Here is an 18,404-nt window from a genome sequence, read left to right on the forward strand (position 1 = left end):
ATTTAAGCGGGGTTCTGACCCCCAACTGCCCGAGAAACCTCTACTTTCCACAAGATGGCAGGCTAGCCTTCTGGAAAAAGCCAAGATAGAGAACAGAGACTCCTGGAGATGCCGGGGATTGAACCCGGGGCCTCATACATGCGAAGCATGCGCTCTACCACTGAGCTACATCCCCTCGACTGCACTCTAACGTTTTGCTGGATGCAAGGAGACTCTGAAGCCCATGGACTGCAAAGTCTCGATTTGAGACTAGAATGTAAAGTGTCAGGCTTGGAATTGCTCACACCTCACGTGTGAACTGTCTTCATGGAGCATATATTTAGTGCAATCAGGGATCGATTCTCCGGCAGGGCTTTTATTTGCTCAGTTTGGAATGCAAAACTTCTCAGGATTCCCAAAAATGTGACAACTATTGGTCTACTTTCCTGCTTGCTCAGCCTTTCGGGAGATGATTCCATTGGATATTCCCTCTTGCCCATCGGTATACATTCAAATTGAAGGCAAGTCATAGTGTGATTGGCTGCCAAGCAGCTACCTTTGGAGCAGTGCAATTGGAAGTCTGCCAAGGGCATACATATATTAATGCAATGCTTTGGTATTAGTTCTGATCAGCAGGTTTCCTTGACTGTTCTTCACACCTCCCCTAGCGACGACTATGTCATCCATTCCCTTTGAAAGCAGATAGAGTACGCTTCTTTTCCGGTATTTATCGAAGCTCTGGGAATTTTTCATAGTCAATGGAAGGTATTGTTGATTCAAAGCAAAAGCCATGGAAATTAAACCACAAAATCCTTCGAGCCGGATTTGAACCAGCGACCTAAGGATGCCTGAATTTATGCTACAGTCCTCCGCTCTACCAACTGAGCTATCGAAGGAGTAGTGGCAAACTTCCGTAGCACCAAAATTATCTCTCGCTCAAGAAAGGTTGTGGAGGGTGGGGACCAGGAGCAGACAGATGCACATCATCAATATTACCTGCCACTCCCCCTCAAAGTTACCAGAAAAGTAAGAGTCTCTGCTTTCGAGGAAGAACCCTTACCAATGACCAAGAGGGCTGCCACAGATTTCTATCCTAAATGTATTAAGATTGCCAAGATTAATCATCACTTTGATGGCTTAAACAAGTAAGATTCTTCTGTTGTATAAGCATCAAAAATGAGATAGCCCCATTTCATGGGTTTTTTCAAGGCAAACGTCTCACAGTTTAAGTGGGGTTGGTATCCCAGTTGCATGACATATCTCTTCCTTAATACTGATAGCCAGCCTTGTTTTCTGCCAAAATCCGAGACAAGCATGGCAAAAGTCTGGAGATGCCGGGGATTGAACCCGGGGCCTCATACATGCAAAGCATGCGCTCTACCACAGAGCTACATCCCCATGTCTGCCAAGTTTTACTGGCTGCCAAGTCAACCCATTTGACACTGCAGCATAAAGTCTCAGCCAGGAAAATCCTTAAGCCTCGTACCTGGAATATCTTCATGGTCTATAGTCCTATTTAGAGATGCTTGTGTGCAGCCTTCTTAGCGCAGTAGGCAGCGCGTCAGTCTCATAATCTGAAGGTCCTGAGTTCGATCCTCAGAGAGGGCATTTATTTCCTCCTTTTGGCAAGCAAAATTCTCAGATTTTCTTGAAAAGTGGAAACTATGCCTACTCCAAACACATTTTTCAAAGCAAACAATTTAAGCGGGGTTCTGACCCCCAACTGCCCGAGAAACCTCTACTTTCCACAAGATGGCAGGCTAGCCTTCTGGAAAAAGCCAAGATAGAGAACAGAGACTCCTGGAGATGCCGGGGATTGAACCCGGGGCCTCATACATGCGAAGCATGCGCTCTACCACTGAGCTACATCCCCTCGACTGCACTCTAACGTTTTGCTGGATGCAAGGAGACTCTGAAGCCCATGGACTGCAAAGTCTCGATTTGAGACTAGAATGTAAAGTGTCAGGCTTGGAATTGCTCACACCTCACGTGTGAACTGTCTTCATGGAGCATATATTTAGTGCAATCAGGGATCGATTCTCCGGCAGGGCTTTTATTTGCTCAGTTTGGAATGCAAAACTTCTCAGGATTCCCAAAAATGTGACAACTATTGGTCTACTTTCCTGCTTGCTCAGCCTTTCGGGAGATGATTCCATTGGATATTCCCTCTTGCCCATCGGTATACATTCAAATTGAAGGCAAGTCATAGTGTGATTGGCTGCCAAGCAGCTACCTTTGGAGCAGTGCAATTGGAAGTCTGCCAAGGGCATACATATATTAATGCAATGCTTTGGTATTAGTTCTGATCAGCAGGTTTCCTTGACTGTTCTTCACACCTCCCCTAGCGACGACTATGTCATCCATTCCCTTTGAAAGCAGATAGAGTACGCTTCTTTTCCGGTATTTATCGAAGCTCTGGGAATTTTTCATAGTCAATGGAAGGTATTGTTGATTCAAAGCAAAAGCCATGGAAATTAAACCACAAAATCCTTCGAGCCGGATTTGAACCAGCGACCTAAGGATGCCTGAATTTATGCTACAGTCCTCCGCTCTACCAACTGAGCTATCGAAGGAGTAGTGGCAAACTTCCGTAGCACCAAAATTATCTCTCGCTCAAGAAAGGTTGTGGAGGGTGGGGACCAGGAGCAGACAGATGCACATCATCAATATTACCTGCCACTCCCCCTCAAAGTTACCAGAAAAGTAAGAGTCTCTGCTTTCGAGGAAGAACCCTTACCAATGACCAAGAGGGCTGCCACAGATTTCTATCCTAAATGTATTAAGATTGCCAAGATTAATCATCACTTTGATGGCTTAAACAAGTAAGATTCTTCTGTTGTATAAGCATCAAAAATGAGATAGCCCCATTTCATGGGTTTTTTCAAGGCAAACGTCTCACAGTTTAAGTGGGGTTGGTATCCCAGTTGCATGACATATCTCTTCCTTAATACTGATAGCCAGCCTTGTTTTCTGCCAAAATCCGAGACAAGCATGGCAAAAGTCTGGAGATGCCGGGGATTGAACCCGGGGCCTCATACATGCAAAGCATGCGCTCTACCACTGAGCTACATCCCCATGTCTGCCAAGTTTTACTGGCTGCCAAGTCAACCCATTTGACACTGCAGCATAAAGTCTCAGCCAGGAAAATCCTTAAGCCTCGTACCTGGAATATCTTCATGGTCTATAGTCCTATTTAGAGATGCTTGTGTGCAGCCTTCTTAGCGCAGTAGGCAGCGCGTCAGTCTCATAATCTGAAGGTCCTGAGTTCGATCCTCAGAGAGGGCATTTATTTCCTCCTTTTGGCAAGCAAAATTCTCAGATTTTCTTGAAAAGTGGAAACTATGCCTACTCCAAACACATTTTTCAAAGCAAACAATTTAAGCGGGGTTCTGACCCCCAACTGCCGGAGAAACCTCTACTTTCCACAAGATGGCAGGCTAGCCTTCTGGAAAAAGCCAAGATAGAGAACAGAGACTCCTGGAGATGCCGGGGATTGAACCCGGGGCCTCATACATGCGAAGCATGCGCTCTACCACTGAGCTACATCCCCTCGACTGCACTCTAACGTTTTGCTGGATGCAAGGAGACTCTGAAGCCCATGGACTGCAAAGTCTCGATTTGAGACTAGAATGTAAAGTGTCAGGCTTGGAATTGCTCACACCTCACGTGTGAACTGTCTTCATGGAGCATATATTTAGTGCAATCAGGGATCGATTCTCCGGCAGGGCTTTTATTTGCTCAGTTTGGAATGCAAAACTTCTCAGGATTCCCAAAAATGTGACAACTATTGGTCTACTTTCCTGCTTGCTCAGCCTTTCGGGAGATGATTCCATTGGATATTCCCTCTTGCCCATCGGTATACATTCAAATTGAAGGCAAGTCATAGTGTGATTGGCTGCCAAGCAGCTACCTTTGGAGCAGTGCAATTGGAAGTCTGCCAAGGGCATACATATATTAATGCAATGCTTTGGTATTAGTTCTGATCAGCAGGTTTCCTTGACTGTTCTTCACACCTCCCCTAGCGACGACTATGTCATCCATTCCCTTTGAAAGCAGATAGAGTACGCTTCTTTTCCGGTATTTATCGAAGCTCTGGGAATTTTTCATAGTCAATGGAAGGTATTGTTGATTCAAAGCAAAAGCCATGGAAATTAAACCACAAAATCCTTCGAGCCGGATTTGAACCAGCGACCTAAGGATGCCTGAATTTATGCTACAGTCCTCCGCTCTACCAACTGAGCTATCGAAGGAGTAGTGGCAAACTTCCGTAGCACCAAAATTATCTCTCGCTCAAGAAAGGTTGTGGAGGGTGGGGACCAGGAGCAGACAGATGCACATCATCAATATTACCTGCCACTCCCCCTCAAAGTTACCAGAAAAGTAAGAGTCTCTGCTTTCGAGGAAGAACCCTTACCAATGACCAAGAGGGCTGCCACAGATTTCTATCCTAAATGTATTAAGATTGCCAAGATTAATCATCACTTTGATGGCTTAAACAAGTAAGATTCTTCTGTTGTATAAGCATCAAAAATGAGATAGCCCCATTTCATGGGTTTTTTCAAGGCAAACGTCTCACAGTTTAAGTGGGGTTGGTATCCCAGTTGCATGACATATCTCTTCCTTAATACTGATAGCCAGCCTTGTTTTCTGCCAAAATCCGAGACAAGCATGGCAAAAGTCTGGAGATGCCGGGGATTGAACCCGGGGCCTCATACATGCAAAGCATGCGCTCTACCACTGAGCTACATCCCCATGTCTGCCAAGTTTTACTGGCTGCCAAGTCAACCCATTTGACACTGCAGCATAAAGTCTCAGCCAGGAAAATCCTTAAGCCTCGTACCTGGAATATCTTCATGGTCTATAGTCCTATTTAGAGATGCTTGTGTGCAGCCTTCTTAGCGCAGTAGGCAGCGCGTTAGTCTCATAATCTGAAGGTCCTGAGTTCGATCCTCAGAGAGGGCATTTATTTCCTCCTTTTGGCAAGCAAAATTCTCAGATTTTCTTGAAAAGTGGAAACTATGCCTACTCCAAACACATTTTTCAAAGCAAACAATTTAAGCGGGGTTCTGACCCCCAACTGCCGGAGAAACCTCTACTTTCCACAAGATGGCAGGCTAGCCTTCTGGAAAAAGCCAAGATAGAGAACAGAGACTCCTGGAGATGCCGGGGATTGAACCCGGGGCCTCATACATGCAAAGCATGCGCTCTACCACTGAGCTACATCCCCTCGACTGCACTCTAACGTTTTGCTGGATGCAAGGAGACTCTGAAGCCCATGGACTGCAAAGTCTCGATTTGAGACTAGAATGTAAAGTGTCAGGCTTGGAATTGCTCACACCTCACGTGTGAACTGTCTTCATGGAGCATATATTTAGTGCAATCAGGGATCGATTCTCCGGCAGGGCTTTTATTTGCTCAGTTTGGAATGCAAAACTTCTCAGGATTCCCAAAAATGTGACAACTATTGGTCTACTTTCCTGCTTGCTCAGCCTTTCGGGAGATGATTCCATTGGATATTCCCTCTTGCCCATCGGTATACATTCAAATTGAAGGCAAGTCATAGTGTGATTGGCTGCCAAGCAGCTACCTTTGGAGCAGTGCAATTGGAAGTCTGCCAAGGGCATACATATATTAATGCAATGCTTTGGTATTATCTGATCAGCAGGTTTCCTTGACTGTTCTTCACACCTCCCCTAGCGACGACTATGTCATCCATTCCCTTTGAAAGCAGATAGAGTACGCTTCTTTTCCGGTATTTATCGAAGCTCTGGGAATTTTTCATAGTCAATGGAAGGTATTGTTGATTCAAAGCAAAAGCCATGGAAATTAAACCACAAAATCCTTCGAGCCGGATTTGAACCAGCGACCTAAGGATGCCTGAATTTATGCTACAGTCCTCCGCTCTACCAACTGAGCTATCGAAGGAGTAGTGGCAAACTTCCGTAGCACCAAAATTATCTCTCGCTCAAGAAAGGTTGTGGAGGGTGGGGACCAGGAGCAGACAGATGCACATCATCAATATTACCTGCCACTCCCCCTCAAAGTTACCAGAAAAGTAAGAGTCTCTGCTTTCGAGGAAGAACCCTTACCAATGACCAAGAGGGCTGCCACAGATTTCTATCCTAAATGTATTAAGATTGCCAAGATTAATCATCACTTTGATGGCTTAAACAAGTAAGATTCTTCTGTTGTATAAGCATCAAAAATGAGATAGCCCCATTTCATGGGTTTTTTCAAGGCAAACGTCTCACAGTTTAAGTGGGGTTGGTATCCCAGTTGCATGACATATCTCTTCCTTAATACTGATAGCCAGCCTTGTTTTCTGCCAAAATCCGAGACAAGCATGGCAAAAGTCTGGAGATGCCGGGGATTGAACCCGGGGCCTCATACATGCAAAGCATGCGCTCTACCACTGAGCTACATCCCCATGTCTGCCAAGTTTTACTGGCTGCCAAGTCAACCCATTTGACACTGCAGCATAAAGTCTCAGCCAGGAAAATCCTTAAGCCTCGTACCTGGAATATCTTCATGGTCTATAGTCCTATTTAGAGATGCTTGTGTGCAGCCTTCTTAGCGCAGTAGGCAGCGCGTCAGTCTCATAATCTGAAGGTCCTGAGTTCGATCCTCAGAGAGGGCATTTATTTCCTCCTTTTGGCAAGCAAAATTCTCAGATTTTCTTGAAAAGTGGAAACTATGCCTACTCCAAACACATTTTTCAAAGCAAACAATTTAAGCGGGGTTCTGACCCCCAACTGCCGGAGAAACCTCTACTTTCCACAAGATGGCAGGCTAGCCTTCTGGAAAAAGCCAAGATAGAGAACAGAGACTCCTGGAGATGCCGGGGATTGAACCCGGGGCCTCATACATGCGAAGCATGCGCTCTACCACTGAGCTACATCCCCTCGACTGCACTCTAACGTTTTGCTGGATGCAAGGAGACTCTGAAGCCCATGGACTGCAAAGTCTCGATTTGAGACTAGAATGTAAAGTGTCAGGCTTGGAATTGCTCACACCTCACGTGTGAACTGTCTTCATGGAGCATATATTTAGTGCAATCAGGGATCGATTCTCCGGCAGGGCTTTTATTTGCTCAGTTTGGAATGCAAAACTTCTCAGGATTCCCAAAAATGTGACAACTATTGGTCTACTTTCCTGCTTGCTCAGCCTTTCGGGAGATGATTCCATTGGATATTCCCTCTTGCCCATCGGTATACATTCAAATTGAAGGCAAGTCATAGTGTGATTGGCTGCCAAGCAGCTACCTTTGGAGCAGTGCAATTGGAAGTCTGCCAAGGGCATACATATATTAATGCAATGCTTTGGTATTAGTTCTGATCAGCAGGTTTCCTTGACTGTTCTTCACACCTCCCCTAGCGACGACTATGTCATCCATTCCCTTTGAAAGCAGATAGAGTACGCTTCTTTTCCGGTATTTATCGAAGCTCTGGGAATTTTTCATAGTCAATGGAAGGTATTGTTGATTCAAAGCAAAAGCCATGGAAATTAAACCACAAAATCCTTCGAGCCGGATTTGAACCAGCGACCTAAGGATGCCTGAATTTATGCTACAGTCCTCCGCTCTACCAACTGAGCTATCGAAGGAGTAGTGGCAAACTTCCGTAGCACCAAAATTATCTCTCGCTCAAGAAAGGTTGTGGAGGGTGGGGACCAGGAGCAGACAGATGCACATCATCAATATTACCTGCCACTCCCCCTCAAAGTTACCAGAAAAGTAAGAGTCTCTGCTTTCGAGGAAGAACCCTTACCAATGACCAAGAGGGCTGCCACAGATTTCTATCCTAAATGTATTAAGATTGCCAAGATTAATCATCACTTTGATGGCTTAAACAAGTAAGATTCTTCTGTTGTATAAGCATCAAAAATGAGATAGCCCCATTTCATGGGTTTTTTCAAGGCAAACGTCTCACAGTTTAAGTGGGGTTGGTATCCCAGTTGCATGACATATCTCTTCCTTAATACTGATAGCCAGCCTTGTTTTCTGCCAAAATCCGAGACAAGCATGGCAAAAGTCTGGAGATGCCGGGGATTGAACCCGGGGCCTCATACATGCAAAGCATGCGCTCTACCACTGAGCTACATCCCCATGTCTGCCAAGTTTTACTGGCTGCCAAGTCAACCCATTTGACACTGCAGCATAAAGTCTCAGCCAGGAAAATCCTTAAGCCTCGTACCTGGAATATCTTCATGGTCTATAGTCCTATTTAGAGATGCTTGTGTGCAGCCTTCTTAGCGCAGTAGGCAGCGCGTCAGTCTCATAATCTGAAGGTCCTGAGTTCGATCCTCAGAGAGGGCATTTATTTCCTCCTTTTGGCAAGCAAAATTCTCAGATTTTCTTGAAAAGTGGAAACTATGCCTACTCCAAACACATTTTTCAAAGCAAACAATTTAAGCGGGGTTCTGACCCCCAACTGCCGGAGAAACCTCTACTTTCCACAAGATGGCAGGCTAGCCTTCTGGAAAAAGCCAAGATAGAGAACAGAGACTCCTGGAGATGCCGGGGATTGAACCCGGGGCCTCATACATGCGAAGCATGCGCTCTACCACTGAGCTACATCCCCTCGACTGCACTCTAACGTTTTGCTGGATGCAAGGAGACTCTGAAGCCCATGGACTGCAAAGTCTCGATTTGAGACTAGAATGTAAAGTGTCAGGCTTGGAATTGCTCACACCTCACGTGTGAACTGTCTTCATGGAGCATATATTTAGTGCAATCAGGGATCGATTCTCCGGCAGGGCTTTTATTTGCTCAGTTTGGAATGCAAAACTTCTCAGGATTCCCAAAAATGTGACAACTATTGGTCTACTTTCCTGCTTGCTCAGCCTTTCGGGAGATGATTCCATTGGATATTCCCTCTTGCCCATCGGTATACATTCAAATTGAAGGCAAGTCATAGTGTGATTGGCTGCCAAGCAGCTACCTTTGGAGCAGTGCAATTGGAAGTCTGCCAAGGGCATACATATATTAATGCAATGCTTTGGTATTAGTTCTGATCAGCAGGTTTCCTTGACTGTTCTTCACACCTCCCCTAGCGACGACTATGTCATCCATTCCCTTTGAAAGCAGATAGAGTACGCTTCTTTTCCGGTATTTATCGAAGCTCTGGGAATTTTTCATAGTCAATGGAAGGTATTGTTGATTCAAAGCAAAAGCCATGGAAATTAAACCACAAAATCCTTCGAGCCGGATTTGAACCAGCGACCTAAGGATGCCTGAATTTATGCTACAGTCCTCCGCTCTACCAACTGAGCTATCGAAGGAGTAGTGGCAAACTTCCGTAGCACCAAAATTATCTCTCGCTCAAGAAAGGTTGTGGAGGGTGGGGACCAGGAGCAGACAGATGCACATCATCAATATTACCTGCCACTCCCCCTCAAAGTTACCAGAAAAGTAAGAGTCTCTGCTTTCGAGGAAGAACCCTTACCAATGACCAAGAGGGCTGCCACAGATTTCTATCCTAAATGTATTAAGATTGCCAAGATTAATCATCACTTTGATGGCTTAAACAAGTAAGATTCTTCTGTTGTATAAGCATCAAAAATGAGATAGCCCCATTTCATGGGTTTTTTCAAGGCAAACGTCTCACAGTTTAAGTGGGGTTGGTATCCCAGTTGCATGACATATCTCTTCCTTAATACTGATAGCCAGCCTTGTTTTCTGCCAAAATCCGAGACAAGCATGGCAAAAGTCTGGAGATGCCGGGGATTGAACCCGGGGCCTCATACATGCAAAGCATGCGCTCTACCACTGAGCTACATCCCCATGTCTGCCAAGTTTTACTGGCTGCCAAGTCAACCCATTTGACACTGCAGCATAAAGTCTCAGCCAGGAAAATCCTTAAGCCTCGTACCTGGAATATCTTCATGGTCTATAGTCCTATTTAGAGATGCTTGTGTGCAGCCTTCTTAGCGCAGTAGGCAGCGCGTCAGTCTCATAATCTGAAGGTCCTGAGTTCGATCCTCAGAGAGGGCATTTATTTCCTCCTTTTGGCAAGCAAAATTCTCAGATTTTCTTGAAAAGTGGAAACTATGCCTACTCCAAACACATTTTTCAAAGCAAACAATTTAAGCGGGGTTCTGACCCCCAACTGCCGGAGAAACCTCTACTTTCCACAAGATGGCAGGCTAGCCTTCTGGAAAAAGCCAAGATAGAGAACAGAGACTCCTGGAGATGCCGGGGATTGAACCCGGGGCCTCATACATGCGAAGCATGCGCTCTACCACTGAGCTACATCCCCTCGACTGCACTCTAACGTTTTGCTGGATGCAAGGAGACTCTGAAGCCCATGGACTGCAAAGTCTCGATTTGAGACTAGAATGTAAAGTGTCAGGCTTGGAATTGCTCACACCTCACGTGTGAACTGTCTTCATGGAGCATATATTTAGTGCAATCAGGGATCGATTCTCCGGCAGGGCTTTTATTTGCTCAGTTTGGAATGCAAAACTTCTCAGGATTCCCAAAAATGTGACAACTATTGGTCTACTTTCCTGCTTGCTCAGCCTTTCGGGAGATGATTCCATTGGATATTCCCTCTTGCCCATCGGTATACATTCAAATTGAAGGCAAGTCATAGTGTGATTGGCTGCCAAGCAGCTACCTTTGGAGCAGTGCAATTGGAAGTCTGCCAAGGGCATACATATATTAATGCAATGCTTTGGTATTAGTTCTGATCAGCAGGTTTCCTTGACTGTTCTTCACACCTCCCCTAGCGACGACTATGTCATCCATTCCCTTTGAAAGCAGATAGAGTACGCTTCTTTTCCGGTATTTATCGAAGCTCTGGGAATTTTTCATAGTCAATGGAAGGTATTGTTGATTCAAAGCAAAAGCCATGGAAATTAAACCACAAAATCCTTCGAGCCGGATTTGAACCAGCGACCTAAGGATGCCTGAATTTATGCTACAGTCCTCCGCTCTACCAACTGAGCTATCGAAGGAGTAGTGGCAAACTTCCGTAGCACCAAAATTATCTCTCGCTCAAGAAAGGTTGTGGAGGGTGGGGACCAGGAGCAGACAGATGCACATCATCAATATTACCTGCCACTCCCCCTCAAAGTTACCAGAAAAGTAAGAGTCTCTGCTTTCGAGGAAGAACCCTTACCAATGACCAAGAGGGCTGCCACAGATTTCTATCCTAAATGTATTAAGATTGCCAAGATTAATCATCACTTTGATGGCTTAAACAAGTAAGATTCTTCTGTTGTATAAGCATCAAAAATGAGATAGCCCCATTTCATGGGTTTTTTCAAGGCAAACGTCTCACAGTTTAAGTGGGGTTGGTATCCCAGTTGCATGACATATCTCTTCCTTAATACTGATAGCCAGCCTTGTTTTCTGCCAAAATCCGAGACAAGCATGGCAAAAGTCTGGAGATGCCGGGGATTGAACCCGGGGCCTCATACATGCAAAGCATGCGCTCTACCACTGAGCTACATCCCCATGTCTGCCAAGTTTTACTGGCTGCCAAGTCAACCCATTTGACACTGCAGCATAAAGTCTCAGCCAGGAAAATCCTTAAGCCTCGTACCTGGAATATCTTCATGGTCTATAGTCCTATTTAGAGATGCTTGTGTGCAGCCTTCTTAGCGCAGTAGGCAGCGCGTCAGTCTCATAATCTGAAGGTCCTGAGTTCGATCCTCAGAGAGGGCATTTATTTCCTCCTTTTGGCAAGCAAAATTCTCAGATTTTCTTGAAAAGTGGAAACTATGCCTACTCCAAACACATTTTTCAAAGCAAACAATTTAAGCGGGGTTCTGACCCCCAACTGCCGGAGAAACCTCTACTTTCCACAAGATGGCAGGCTAGCCTTCTGGAAAAAGCCAAGATAGAGAACAGAGACTCCTGGAGATGCCGGGGATTGAACCCGGGGCCTCATACATGCGAAGCATGCGCTCTACCACTGAGCTACATCCCCTCGACTGCACTCTAACGTTTTGCTGGATGCAAGGAGACTCTGAAGCCCATGGACTGCAAAGTCTCGATTTGAGACTAGAATGTAAAGTGTCAGGCTTGGAATTGCTCACACCTCACGTGTGAACTGTCTTCATGGAGCATATATTTAGTGCAATCAGGGATCGATTCTCCGGCAGGGCTTTTATTTGCTCAGTTTGGAATGCAAAACTTCTCAGGATTCCCAAAAATGTGACAACTATTGGTCTACTTTCCTGCTTGCTCAGCCTTTCGGGAGATGATTCCATTGGATATTCCCTCTTGCCCATCGGTATACATTCAAATTGAAGGCAAGTCATAGTGTGATTGGCTGCCAAGCAGCTACCTTTGGAGCAGTGCAATTGGAAGTCTGCCAAGGGCATACATATATTAATGCAATGCTTTGGTATTAGTTCTGATCAGCAGGTTTCCTTGACTGTTCTTCACACCTCCCCTAGCGACGACTATGTCATCCATTCCCTTTGAAAGCAGATAGAGTACGCTTCTTTTCCGGTATTTATCGAAGCTCTGGGAATTTTTCATAGTCAATGGAAGGTATTGTTGATTCAAAGCAAAAGCCATGGAAATTAAACCACAAAATCCTTCGAGCCGGATTTGAACCAGCGACCTAAGGATGCCTGAATTTATGCTACAGTCCTCCGCTCTACCAACTGAGCTATCGAAGGAGTAGTGGCAAACTTCCGTAGCACCAAAATTATCTCTCGCTCAAGAAAGGTTGTGGAGGGTGGGGACCAGGAGCAGACAGATGCACATCATCAATATTACCTGCCACTCCCCCTCAAAGTTACCAGAAAAGTAAGAGTCTCTGCTTTCGAGGAAGAACCCTTACCAATGACCAAGAGGGCTGCCACAGATTTCTATCCTAAATGTATTAAGATTGCCAAGATTAATCATCACTTTGATGGCTTAAACAAGTAAGATTCTTCTGTTGTATAAGCATCAAAAATGAGATAGCCCCATTTCATGGGTTTTTTCAAGGCAAACGTCTCACAGTTTAAGTGGGGTTGGTATCCCAGTTGCATGACATATCTCTTCCTTAATACTGATAGCCAGCCTTGTTTTCTGCCAAAATCCGAGACAAGCATGGCAAAAGTCTGGAGATGCCGGGGATTGAACCCGGGGCCTCATACATGCAAAGCATGCGCTCTACCACTGAGCTACATCCCCATGTCTGCCAAGTTTTACTGGCTGCCAAGTCAACCCATTTGACACTGCAGCATAAAGTCTCAGCCAGGAAAATCCTTAAGCCTCGTACCTGGAATATCTTCATGGTCTATAGTCCTATTTAGAGATGCTTGTGTGCAGCCTTCTTAGCGCAGTAGGCAGCGCGTTAGTCTCATAATCTGAAGGTCCTGAGTTCGATCCTCAGAGAGGGCATTTATTTCCTCCTTTTGGCAAGCAAAATTCTCAGATTTTCTTGAAAAGTGGAAACTATGCCTACTCCAAACACATTTTTCAAAGCAAACAATTTAAGCGGGGTTCTGACCCCCAACTGCCGGAGAAACCTCTACTTTCCACAAGATGGCAGGCTAGCCTTCTGGAAAAAGCCAAGATAGAGAACAGAGACTCCTGGAGATGCCGGGGATTGAACCCGGGGCCTCATACATGCAAAGCATGCGCTCTACCACTGAGCTACATCCCCTCGACTGCACTCTAACGTTTTGCTGGATGCAAGGAGACTCTGAAGCCCATGGACTGCAAAGTCTCGATTTGAGACTAGAATGTAAAGTGTCAGGCTTGGAATTGCTCACACCTCACGTGTGAACTGTCTTCATGGAGCATATATTTAGTGCAATCAGGGATCGATTCTCCGGCAGGGCTTTTATTTGCTCAGTTTGGAATGCAAAACTTCTCAGGATTCCCAAAAATGTGACAACTATTGGTCTACTTTCCTGCTTGCTCAGCCTTTCGGGAGATGATTCCATTGGATATTCCCTCTTGCCCATCGGTATACATTCAAATTGAAGGCAAGTCATAGTGTGATTGGCTGCCAAGCAGCTACCTTTGGAGCAGTGCAATTGGAAGTCTGCCAAGGGCATACATATATTAATGCAATGCTTTGGTATTATCTGATCAGCAGGTTTCCTTGACTGTTCTTCACACCTCCCCTAGCGACGACTATGTCATCCATTCCCTTTGAAAGCAGATAGAGTACGCTTCTTTTCCGGTATTTATCGAAGCTCTGGGAATTTTTCATAGTCAATGGAAGGTATTGTTGATTCAAAGCAAAAGCCATGGAAATTAAACCACAAAATCCTTCGAGCCGGATTTGAACCAGCGACCTAAGGATGCCTGAATTTATGCTACAGTCCTCCGCTCTACCAACTGAGCTATCGAAGGAGTAGTGGCAAACTTCCGTAGCACCAAAATTATCTCTCGCTCAAGAAAGGTTGTGGAGGGTGGGGACCAGGAGCAGACAGATGCACATCATCAATATTACCTGCCACTCCCCCTCAAAGTTACCAGAAAAGTAAGAGTCTCTGCTTTCGAGGAAGAACCCTTACCAATGACCAAGAGGGCTGCCACAGATTTCTATCCTAAATGTATTAAGATTGCCAAGATTAATCATCACTTTGATGGCTTAAACAAGTAAGATTCTTCTGTTGTATAAGCATCAAAAATGAGATAGCCCCATTTCATGGGTTTTTTCAAGGCAAACGTCTCACAGTTTAAGTGGGGTTGGTATCCCAGTTGCATGACATATCTCTTCCTTAATACTGATAGCCAGCCTTGTTTTCTGCCAAAATCCGAGACAAGCATGGCAAAAGTCTGGAGATGCCGGGGATTGAACCCGGGGCCTCATACATGCAAAGCATGCGCTCTACCACTGAGCTACATCCCCATGTCTGCCAAGTTTTACTGGCTGCCAAGTCAACCCATTTGACACTGCAGCATAAAGTCTCAGCCAGGAAAATCCTTAAGCCTCGTACCTGGAATATCTTCATGGTCTATAGTCCTATTTAGAGATGCTTGTGTGCAGCCTTCTTAGCGCAGTAGGCAGCGCGTCAGTCTCATAATCTGAAGGTCCTGAGTTCGATCCTCAGAGAGGGCATTTATTTCCTCCTTTTGGCAAGCAAAATTCTCAGATTTTCTTGAAAAGTGGAAACTATGCCTACTCCAAACACATTTTTCAAAGCAAACAATTTAAGCGGGGTTCTGACCCCCAACTGCCGGAGAAACCTCTACTTTCCACAAGATGGCAGGCTAGCCTTCTGGAAAAAGCCAAGATAGAGAACAGAGACTCCTGGAGATGCCGGGGATTGAACCCGGGGCCTCATACATGCGAAGCATGCGCTCTACCACTGAGCTACATCCCCTCGACTGCACTCTAACGTTTTGCTGGATGCAAGGAGACTCTGAAGCCCATGGACTGCAAAGTCTCGATTTGAGACTAGAATGTAAAGTGTCAGGCTTGGAATTGCTCACACCTCACGTGTGAACTGTCTTCATGGAGCATATATTTAGTGCAATCAGGGATCGATTCTCCGGCAGGGCTTTTATTTGCTCAGTTTGGAATGCAAAACTTCTCAGGATTCCCAAAAATGTGACAACTATTGGTCTACTTTCCTGCTTGCTCAGCCTTTCGGGAGATGATTCCATTGGATATTCCCTCTTGCCCATCGGTATACATTCAAATTGAAGGCAAGTCATAGTGTGATTGGCTGCCAAGCAGCTACCTTTGGAGCAGTGCAATTGGAAGTCTGCCAAGGGCATACATATATTAATGCAATGCTTTGGTATTAGTTCTGATCAGCAGGTTTCCTTGACTGTTCTTCACACCTCCCCTAGCGACGACTATGTCATCCATTCCCTTTGAAAGCAGATAGAGTACGCTTCTTTTCCGGTATTTATCGAAGCTCTGGGAATTTTTCATAGTCAATGGAAGGTATTGTTGATTCAAAGCAAAAGCCATGGAAATTAAACCACAAAATCCTTCGAGCCGGATTTGAACCAGCGACCTAAGGATGCCTGAATTTATGCTACAGTCCTCCGCTCTACCAACTGAGCTATCGAAGGAGTAGTGGCAAACTTCCGTAGCACCAAAATTATCTCTCGCTCAAGAAAGGTTGTGGAGGGTGGGGACCAGGAGCAGACAGATGCACATCATCAATATTACCTGCCACTCCCCCTCAAAGTTACCAGAAAAGTAAGAGTCTCTGCTTTCGAGGAAGAACCCTTACCAATGACCAAGAGGGCTGCCACAGATTTCTATCCTAAATGTATTAAGATTGCCAAGATTAATCATCACTTTGATGGCTTAAACAAGTAAGATTCTTCTGTTGTATAAGCATCAAAAATGAGATAGCCCCATTTCATGGGTTTTTTCAAGGCAAACGTCTCACAGTTTAAGTGGGGTTGGTATCCCAGTTGCATGACATATCTCTTCCTTAATACTGATAGCCAGCCTTGTTTTCTGCCAAAATCCGAGACAAGCATGGCAAAAGTCTGGAGATGCCGGGGATTGAACCCGGGGCCTCATACATGCAAAGCATGCGCTCTACCACTGAGCTACATCCCCATGTCTGCCAAGTTTTACTGGCTGCCAAGTCAACCCATTTGACACTGCAGCATAAAGTCTCAGCCAGGAAAATCCTTAAGCCTCGTACCTGGAATATCTTCATGGTCTATAGTCCTATTTAGAGATGCTTGTGTGCAGCCTTCTTAGCGCAGTAGGCAGCGCGTCAGTCTCATAATCTGAAGGTCCTGAGTTCGATCCTCAGAGAGGGCATTTATTTCCTCCTTTTGGCAAGCAAAATTCTCAGATTTTCTTGAAAAGTGGAAACTATGCCTACTCCAAACACATTTTTCAAAGCAAACAATTTAAGCGGGGTTCTGACCCCCAACTGCCGGAGAAACCTCTACTTTCCACAAGATGGCAGGCTAGCCTTCTGGAAAAAGCCAAGATAGAGAACAGAGACTCCTGGAGATGCCGGGGATTGAACCCGGGGCCTCATACATGCGAAGCATGCGCTCTACCACTGAGCTACATCCCCTCGACTGCACTCTAACGTTTTGCTGGATGCAAGGAGACTCTGAAGCCCATGGACTGCAAAGTCTCGATTTGAGACTAGAATGTAAAGTGTCAGGCTTGGAATTGCTCACACCTCACGTGTGAACTGTCTTCATGGAGCATATATTTAGTGCAATCAGGGATCGATTCTCCGGCAGGGCTTTTATTTGCTCAGTTTGGAATGCAAAACTTCTCAGGATTCCCAAAAATGTGACAACTATTGGTCTACTTTCCTGCTTGCTCAGCCTTTCGGGAGATGATTCCATTGGATATTCCCTCTTGCCCATCGGTATACATTCAAATTGAAGGCAAGTCATAGTGTGATTGGCTGCCAAGCAGCTACCTTTGGAGCAGTGCAATTGGAAGTCTGCCAAGGGCATACATATATTAATGCAATGCTTTGGTATTAGTTCTGATCAGCAGGTTTCCTTGACTGTTCTTCACACCTCCCCTAGCGACGACTATGTCATCCATTCCCTTTGAAAGCAGATAGAGTACGCTTCTTTTCCGGTATTTATCGAAGCTCTGGGAATTTTTCATAGTCAATGGAAGGTATTGTTGATTCAAAGCAAAAGCCATGGAAATTAAACCACAAAATCCTTCGAGCCGGATTTGAACCAGCGACCTAAGGATGCCTGAATTTATGCTACAGTCCTCCGCTCTACCAACTGAGCTATCGAAGGAGTAGTGGCAAACTTCCGTAGCACCAAAATTATCTCTCGCTCAAGAAAGGTTGTGGAGGGTGGGGACCAGGAGCAGACAGATGCACATCATCAATATTACCTGCCACTCCCCCTCAAAGTTACCAGAAAAGTAAGAGTCTCTGCTTTCGAGGAAGAACCCTTACCAATGACCAAGAGGGCTGCCACAGATTTCTATCCTAAATGTATTAAGATTGCCAAGATTAATCATCACTTTGATGGCTTAAACAAGTAAGATTCTTCTGTTGTATAAGCATCAAAAATGAGATAGCCCCATTTCATGGGTTTTTTCAAGGCAAACGTCTCACAGTTTAAGTGGGGTTGGTATCCCAGTTGCATGACATATCTCTTCCTTAATACTGATAGCCAGCCTTGTTTTCTGCCAAAATCCGAGACAAGCATGGCAAAAGTCTGGAGATGCCGGGGATTGAACCCGGGGCCTCATACATGCAAAGCATGCGCTCTACCACTGAGCTACATCCCCATGTCTGCCAAGTTTTACTGGCTGCCAAGTCAACCCATTTGACACTGCAGCATAAAGTCTCAGCCAGGAAAATCCTTAAGCCTCGTACCTGGAATATCTTCATGGTCTATAGTCCTATTTAGAGATGCTTGTGTGCAGCCTTCTTAGCGCAGTAGGCAGCGCGTTAGTCTCATAATCTGAAGGTCCTGAGTTCGATCCTCAGAGAGGGCATTTATTTCCTCCTTTTGGCAAGCAAAATTCTCAGATTTTCTTGAAAAGTGG

The 18,404-nt window shown here is 45.3% G+C and overlaps 44 non-coding genes across 44 annotated transcripts; 11 read left to right on the forward strand and 33 right to left on the reverse strand.

Annotated features, from left to right (window-relative positions):
* Nucleotides 1-103: 103 nt before the first annotated feature.
* TRNAA-CGC (transfer RNA alanine (anticodon CGC)) lies at nt 104-175 on the reverse strand. The gene has a single exon. It is a non-coding gene; the product is annotated as a tRNA-Ala (tRNA).
* Nucleotides 176-789: 614 nt separating this feature from the next.
* On the reverse strand, nt 790-875 carry TRNAY-GUA (transfer RNA tyrosine (anticodon GUA)). The gene is given in 2 exon segments: nt 790-825; nt 839-875. It is a non-coding gene; the product is annotated as a tRNA-Tyr (tRNA).
* A 430-nt stretch (nt 876-1,305) lies between these two features.
* On the reverse strand, nt 1,306-1,377 carry TRNAA-UGC (transfer RNA alanine (anticodon UGC)). Its single transcript has one exon. It is a non-coding gene; the product is annotated as a tRNA-Ala (tRNA).
* A 137-nt stretch (nt 1,378-1,514) lies between these two features.
* Nucleotides 1,515-1,587, forward strand: TRNAM-CAU (transfer RNA methionine (anticodon CAU)). Its single transcript has one exon. It is a non-coding gene; the product is annotated as a tRNA-Met (tRNA).
* Nucleotides 1,588-1,780: 193 nt separating this feature from the next.
* TRNAA-CGC (transfer RNA alanine (anticodon CGC)) lies at nt 1,781-1,852 on the reverse strand. The gene has a single exon. It is a non-coding gene; the product is annotated as a tRNA-Ala (tRNA).
* A 614-nt stretch (nt 1,853-2,466) lies between these two features.
* TRNAY-GUA (transfer RNA tyrosine (anticodon GUA)) lies at nt 2,467-2,552 on the reverse strand. Its single transcript is given in 2 exon segments — nt 2,467-2,502; nt 2,516-2,552. It is a non-coding gene; the product is annotated as a tRNA-Tyr (tRNA).
* A 430-nt stretch (nt 2,553-2,982) lies between these two features.
* Nucleotides 2,983-3,054, reverse strand: TRNAA-UGC (transfer RNA alanine (anticodon UGC)). Its single transcript has one exon. It is a non-coding gene; the product is annotated as a tRNA-Ala (tRNA).
* A 137-nt stretch (nt 3,055-3,191) lies between these two features.
* Nucleotides 3,192-3,264, forward strand: TRNAM-CAU (transfer RNA methionine (anticodon CAU)). The gene has a single exon. It is a non-coding gene; the product is annotated as a tRNA-Met (tRNA).
* A 193-nt stretch (nt 3,265-3,457) lies between these two features.
* Nucleotides 3,458-3,529, reverse strand: TRNAA-CGC (transfer RNA alanine (anticodon CGC)). Its single transcript has one exon. It is a non-coding gene; the product is annotated as a tRNA-Ala (tRNA).
* Nucleotides 3,530-4,143: 614 nt separating this feature from the next.
* On the reverse strand, nt 4,144-4,229 carry TRNAY-GUA (transfer RNA tyrosine (anticodon GUA)). Its single transcript is given in 2 exon segments — nt 4,144-4,179; nt 4,193-4,229. It is a non-coding gene; the product is annotated as a tRNA-Tyr (tRNA).
* A 430-nt stretch (nt 4,230-4,659) lies between these two features.
* On the reverse strand, nt 4,660-4,731 carry TRNAA-UGC (transfer RNA alanine (anticodon UGC)). The gene has a single exon. It is a non-coding gene; the product is annotated as a tRNA-Ala (tRNA).
* A 137-nt stretch (nt 4,732-4,868) lies between these two features.
* Nucleotides 4,869-4,941, forward strand: TRNAM-CAU (transfer RNA methionine (anticodon CAU)). The gene has a single exon. It is a non-coding gene; the product is annotated as a tRNA-Met (tRNA).
* A 193-nt stretch (nt 4,942-5,134) lies between these two features.
* On the reverse strand, nt 5,135-5,206 carry TRNAA-UGC (transfer RNA alanine (anticodon UGC)). Its single transcript has one exon. It is a non-coding gene; the product is annotated as a tRNA-Ala (tRNA).
* Nucleotides 5,207-5,818: 612 nt separating this feature from the next.
* TRNAY-GUA (transfer RNA tyrosine (anticodon GUA)) lies at nt 5,819-5,904 on the reverse strand. The gene is given in 2 exon segments: nt 5,819-5,854; nt 5,868-5,904. It is a non-coding gene; the product is annotated as a tRNA-Tyr (tRNA).
* A 430-nt stretch (nt 5,905-6,334) lies between these two features.
* Nucleotides 6,335-6,406, reverse strand: TRNAA-UGC (transfer RNA alanine (anticodon UGC)). The gene has a single exon. It is a non-coding gene; the product is annotated as a tRNA-Ala (tRNA).
* Nucleotides 6,407-6,543: 137 nt separating this feature from the next.
* On the forward strand, nt 6,544-6,616 carry TRNAM-CAU (transfer RNA methionine (anticodon CAU)). Its single transcript has one exon. It is a non-coding gene; the product is annotated as a tRNA-Met (tRNA).
* Nucleotides 6,617-6,809: 193 nt separating this feature from the next.
* On the reverse strand, nt 6,810-6,881 carry TRNAA-CGC (transfer RNA alanine (anticodon CGC)). The gene has a single exon. It is a non-coding gene; the product is annotated as a tRNA-Ala (tRNA).
* Nucleotides 6,882-7,495: 614 nt separating this feature from the next.
* On the reverse strand, nt 7,496-7,581 carry TRNAY-GUA (transfer RNA tyrosine (anticodon GUA)). Its single transcript is given in 2 exon segments — nt 7,496-7,531; nt 7,545-7,581. It is a non-coding gene; the product is annotated as a tRNA-Tyr (tRNA).
* Nucleotides 7,582-8,011: 430 nt separating this feature from the next.
* Nucleotides 8,012-8,083, reverse strand: TRNAA-UGC (transfer RNA alanine (anticodon UGC)). The gene has a single exon. It is a non-coding gene; the product is annotated as a tRNA-Ala (tRNA).
* A 137-nt stretch (nt 8,084-8,220) lies between these two features.
* Nucleotides 8,221-8,293, forward strand: TRNAM-CAU (transfer RNA methionine (anticodon CAU)). The gene has a single exon. It is a non-coding gene; the product is annotated as a tRNA-Met (tRNA).
* A 193-nt stretch (nt 8,294-8,486) lies between these two features.
* On the reverse strand, nt 8,487-8,558 carry TRNAA-CGC (transfer RNA alanine (anticodon CGC)). The gene has a single exon. It is a non-coding gene; the product is annotated as a tRNA-Ala (tRNA).
* A 614-nt stretch (nt 8,559-9,172) lies between these two features.
* TRNAY-GUA (transfer RNA tyrosine (anticodon GUA)) lies at nt 9,173-9,258 on the reverse strand. Its single transcript is given in 2 exon segments — nt 9,173-9,208; nt 9,222-9,258. It is a non-coding gene; the product is annotated as a tRNA-Tyr (tRNA).
* Nucleotides 9,259-9,688: 430 nt separating this feature from the next.
* TRNAA-UGC (transfer RNA alanine (anticodon UGC)) lies at nt 9,689-9,760 on the reverse strand. Its single transcript has one exon. It is a non-coding gene; the product is annotated as a tRNA-Ala (tRNA).
* Nucleotides 9,761-9,897: 137 nt separating this feature from the next.
* Nucleotides 9,898-9,970, forward strand: TRNAM-CAU (transfer RNA methionine (anticodon CAU)). The gene has a single exon. It is a non-coding gene; the product is annotated as a tRNA-Met (tRNA).
* A 193-nt stretch (nt 9,971-10,163) lies between these two features.
* On the reverse strand, nt 10,164-10,235 carry TRNAA-CGC (transfer RNA alanine (anticodon CGC)). Its single transcript has one exon. It is a non-coding gene; the product is annotated as a tRNA-Ala (tRNA).
* Nucleotides 10,236-10,849: 614 nt separating this feature from the next.
* TRNAY-GUA (transfer RNA tyrosine (anticodon GUA)) lies at nt 10,850-10,935 on the reverse strand. Its single transcript is given in 2 exon segments — nt 10,850-10,885; nt 10,899-10,935. It is a non-coding gene; the product is annotated as a tRNA-Tyr (tRNA).
* A 430-nt stretch (nt 10,936-11,365) lies between these two features.
* Nucleotides 11,366-11,437, reverse strand: TRNAA-UGC (transfer RNA alanine (anticodon UGC)). The gene has a single exon. It is a non-coding gene; the product is annotated as a tRNA-Ala (tRNA).
* A 137-nt stretch (nt 11,438-11,574) lies between these two features.
* On the forward strand, nt 11,575-11,647 carry TRNAM-CAU (transfer RNA methionine (anticodon CAU)). The gene has a single exon. It is a non-coding gene; the product is annotated as a tRNA-Met (tRNA).
* A 193-nt stretch (nt 11,648-11,840) lies between these two features.
* On the reverse strand, nt 11,841-11,912 carry TRNAA-CGC (transfer RNA alanine (anticodon CGC)). Its single transcript has one exon. It is a non-coding gene; the product is annotated as a tRNA-Ala (tRNA).
* Nucleotides 11,913-12,526: 614 nt separating this feature from the next.
* Nucleotides 12,527-12,612, reverse strand: TRNAY-GUA (transfer RNA tyrosine (anticodon GUA)). The gene is given in 2 exon segments: nt 12,527-12,562; nt 12,576-12,612. It is a non-coding gene; the product is annotated as a tRNA-Tyr (tRNA).
* A 430-nt stretch (nt 12,613-13,042) lies between these two features.
* On the reverse strand, nt 13,043-13,114 carry TRNAA-UGC (transfer RNA alanine (anticodon UGC)). Its single transcript has one exon. It is a non-coding gene; the product is annotated as a tRNA-Ala (tRNA).
* Nucleotides 13,115-13,251: 137 nt separating this feature from the next.
* Nucleotides 13,252-13,324, forward strand: TRNAM-CAU (transfer RNA methionine (anticodon CAU)). Its single transcript has one exon. It is a non-coding gene; the product is annotated as a tRNA-Met (tRNA).
* Nucleotides 13,325-13,517: 193 nt separating this feature from the next.
* TRNAA-UGC (transfer RNA alanine (anticodon UGC)) lies at nt 13,518-13,589 on the reverse strand. Its single transcript has one exon. It is a non-coding gene; the product is annotated as a tRNA-Ala (tRNA).
* A 612-nt stretch (nt 13,590-14,201) lies between these two features.
* Nucleotides 14,202-14,287, reverse strand: TRNAY-GUA (transfer RNA tyrosine (anticodon GUA)). The gene is given in 2 exon segments: nt 14,202-14,237; nt 14,251-14,287. It is a non-coding gene; the product is annotated as a tRNA-Tyr (tRNA).
* A 430-nt stretch (nt 14,288-14,717) lies between these two features.
* On the reverse strand, nt 14,718-14,789 carry TRNAA-UGC (transfer RNA alanine (anticodon UGC)). Its single transcript has one exon. It is a non-coding gene; the product is annotated as a tRNA-Ala (tRNA).
* Nucleotides 14,790-14,926: 137 nt separating this feature from the next.
* Nucleotides 14,927-14,999, forward strand: TRNAM-CAU (transfer RNA methionine (anticodon CAU)). Its single transcript has one exon. It is a non-coding gene; the product is annotated as a tRNA-Met (tRNA).
* Nucleotides 15,000-15,192: 193 nt separating this feature from the next.
* Nucleotides 15,193-15,264, reverse strand: TRNAA-CGC (transfer RNA alanine (anticodon CGC)). The gene has a single exon. It is a non-coding gene; the product is annotated as a tRNA-Ala (tRNA).
* Nucleotides 15,265-15,878: 614 nt separating this feature from the next.
* Nucleotides 15,879-15,964, reverse strand: TRNAY-GUA (transfer RNA tyrosine (anticodon GUA)). The gene is given in 2 exon segments: nt 15,879-15,914; nt 15,928-15,964. It is a non-coding gene; the product is annotated as a tRNA-Tyr (tRNA).
* Nucleotides 15,965-16,394: 430 nt separating this feature from the next.
* On the reverse strand, nt 16,395-16,466 carry TRNAA-UGC (transfer RNA alanine (anticodon UGC)). The gene has a single exon. It is a non-coding gene; the product is annotated as a tRNA-Ala (tRNA).
* Nucleotides 16,467-16,603: 137 nt separating this feature from the next.
* Nucleotides 16,604-16,676, forward strand: TRNAM-CAU (transfer RNA methionine (anticodon CAU)). Its single transcript has one exon. It is a non-coding gene; the product is annotated as a tRNA-Met (tRNA).
* A 193-nt stretch (nt 16,677-16,869) lies between these two features.
* TRNAA-CGC (transfer RNA alanine (anticodon CGC)) lies at nt 16,870-16,941 on the reverse strand. The gene has a single exon. It is a non-coding gene; the product is annotated as a tRNA-Ala (tRNA).
* Nucleotides 16,942-17,555: 614 nt separating this feature from the next.
* TRNAY-GUA (transfer RNA tyrosine (anticodon GUA)) lies at nt 17,556-17,641 on the reverse strand. Its single transcript is given in 2 exon segments — nt 17,556-17,591; nt 17,605-17,641. It is a non-coding gene; the product is annotated as a tRNA-Tyr (tRNA).
* A 430-nt stretch (nt 17,642-18,071) lies between these two features.
* TRNAA-UGC (transfer RNA alanine (anticodon UGC)) lies at nt 18,072-18,143 on the reverse strand. The gene has a single exon. It is a non-coding gene; the product is annotated as a tRNA-Ala (tRNA).
* A 137-nt stretch (nt 18,144-18,280) lies between these two features.
* TRNAM-CAU (transfer RNA methionine (anticodon CAU)) lies at nt 18,281-18,353 on the forward strand. The gene has a single exon. It is a non-coding gene; the product is annotated as a tRNA-Met (tRNA).
* The last annotated feature ends 51 nt before the right edge of the window (nt 18,354-18,404 follow it).

Source organism: Lissotriton vulgaris, unplaced genomic scaffold (assembly GCF_964263255.1).
Source record: "Lissotriton vulgaris unplaced genomic scaffold, aLisVul1.2 SCAFFOLD_2797, whole genome shotgun sequence".
NCBI classification, from domain to species: domain Eukaryota; kingdom Metazoa; phylum Chordata; class Amphibia; order Caudata; family Salamandridae; genus Lissotriton; species Lissotriton vulgaris.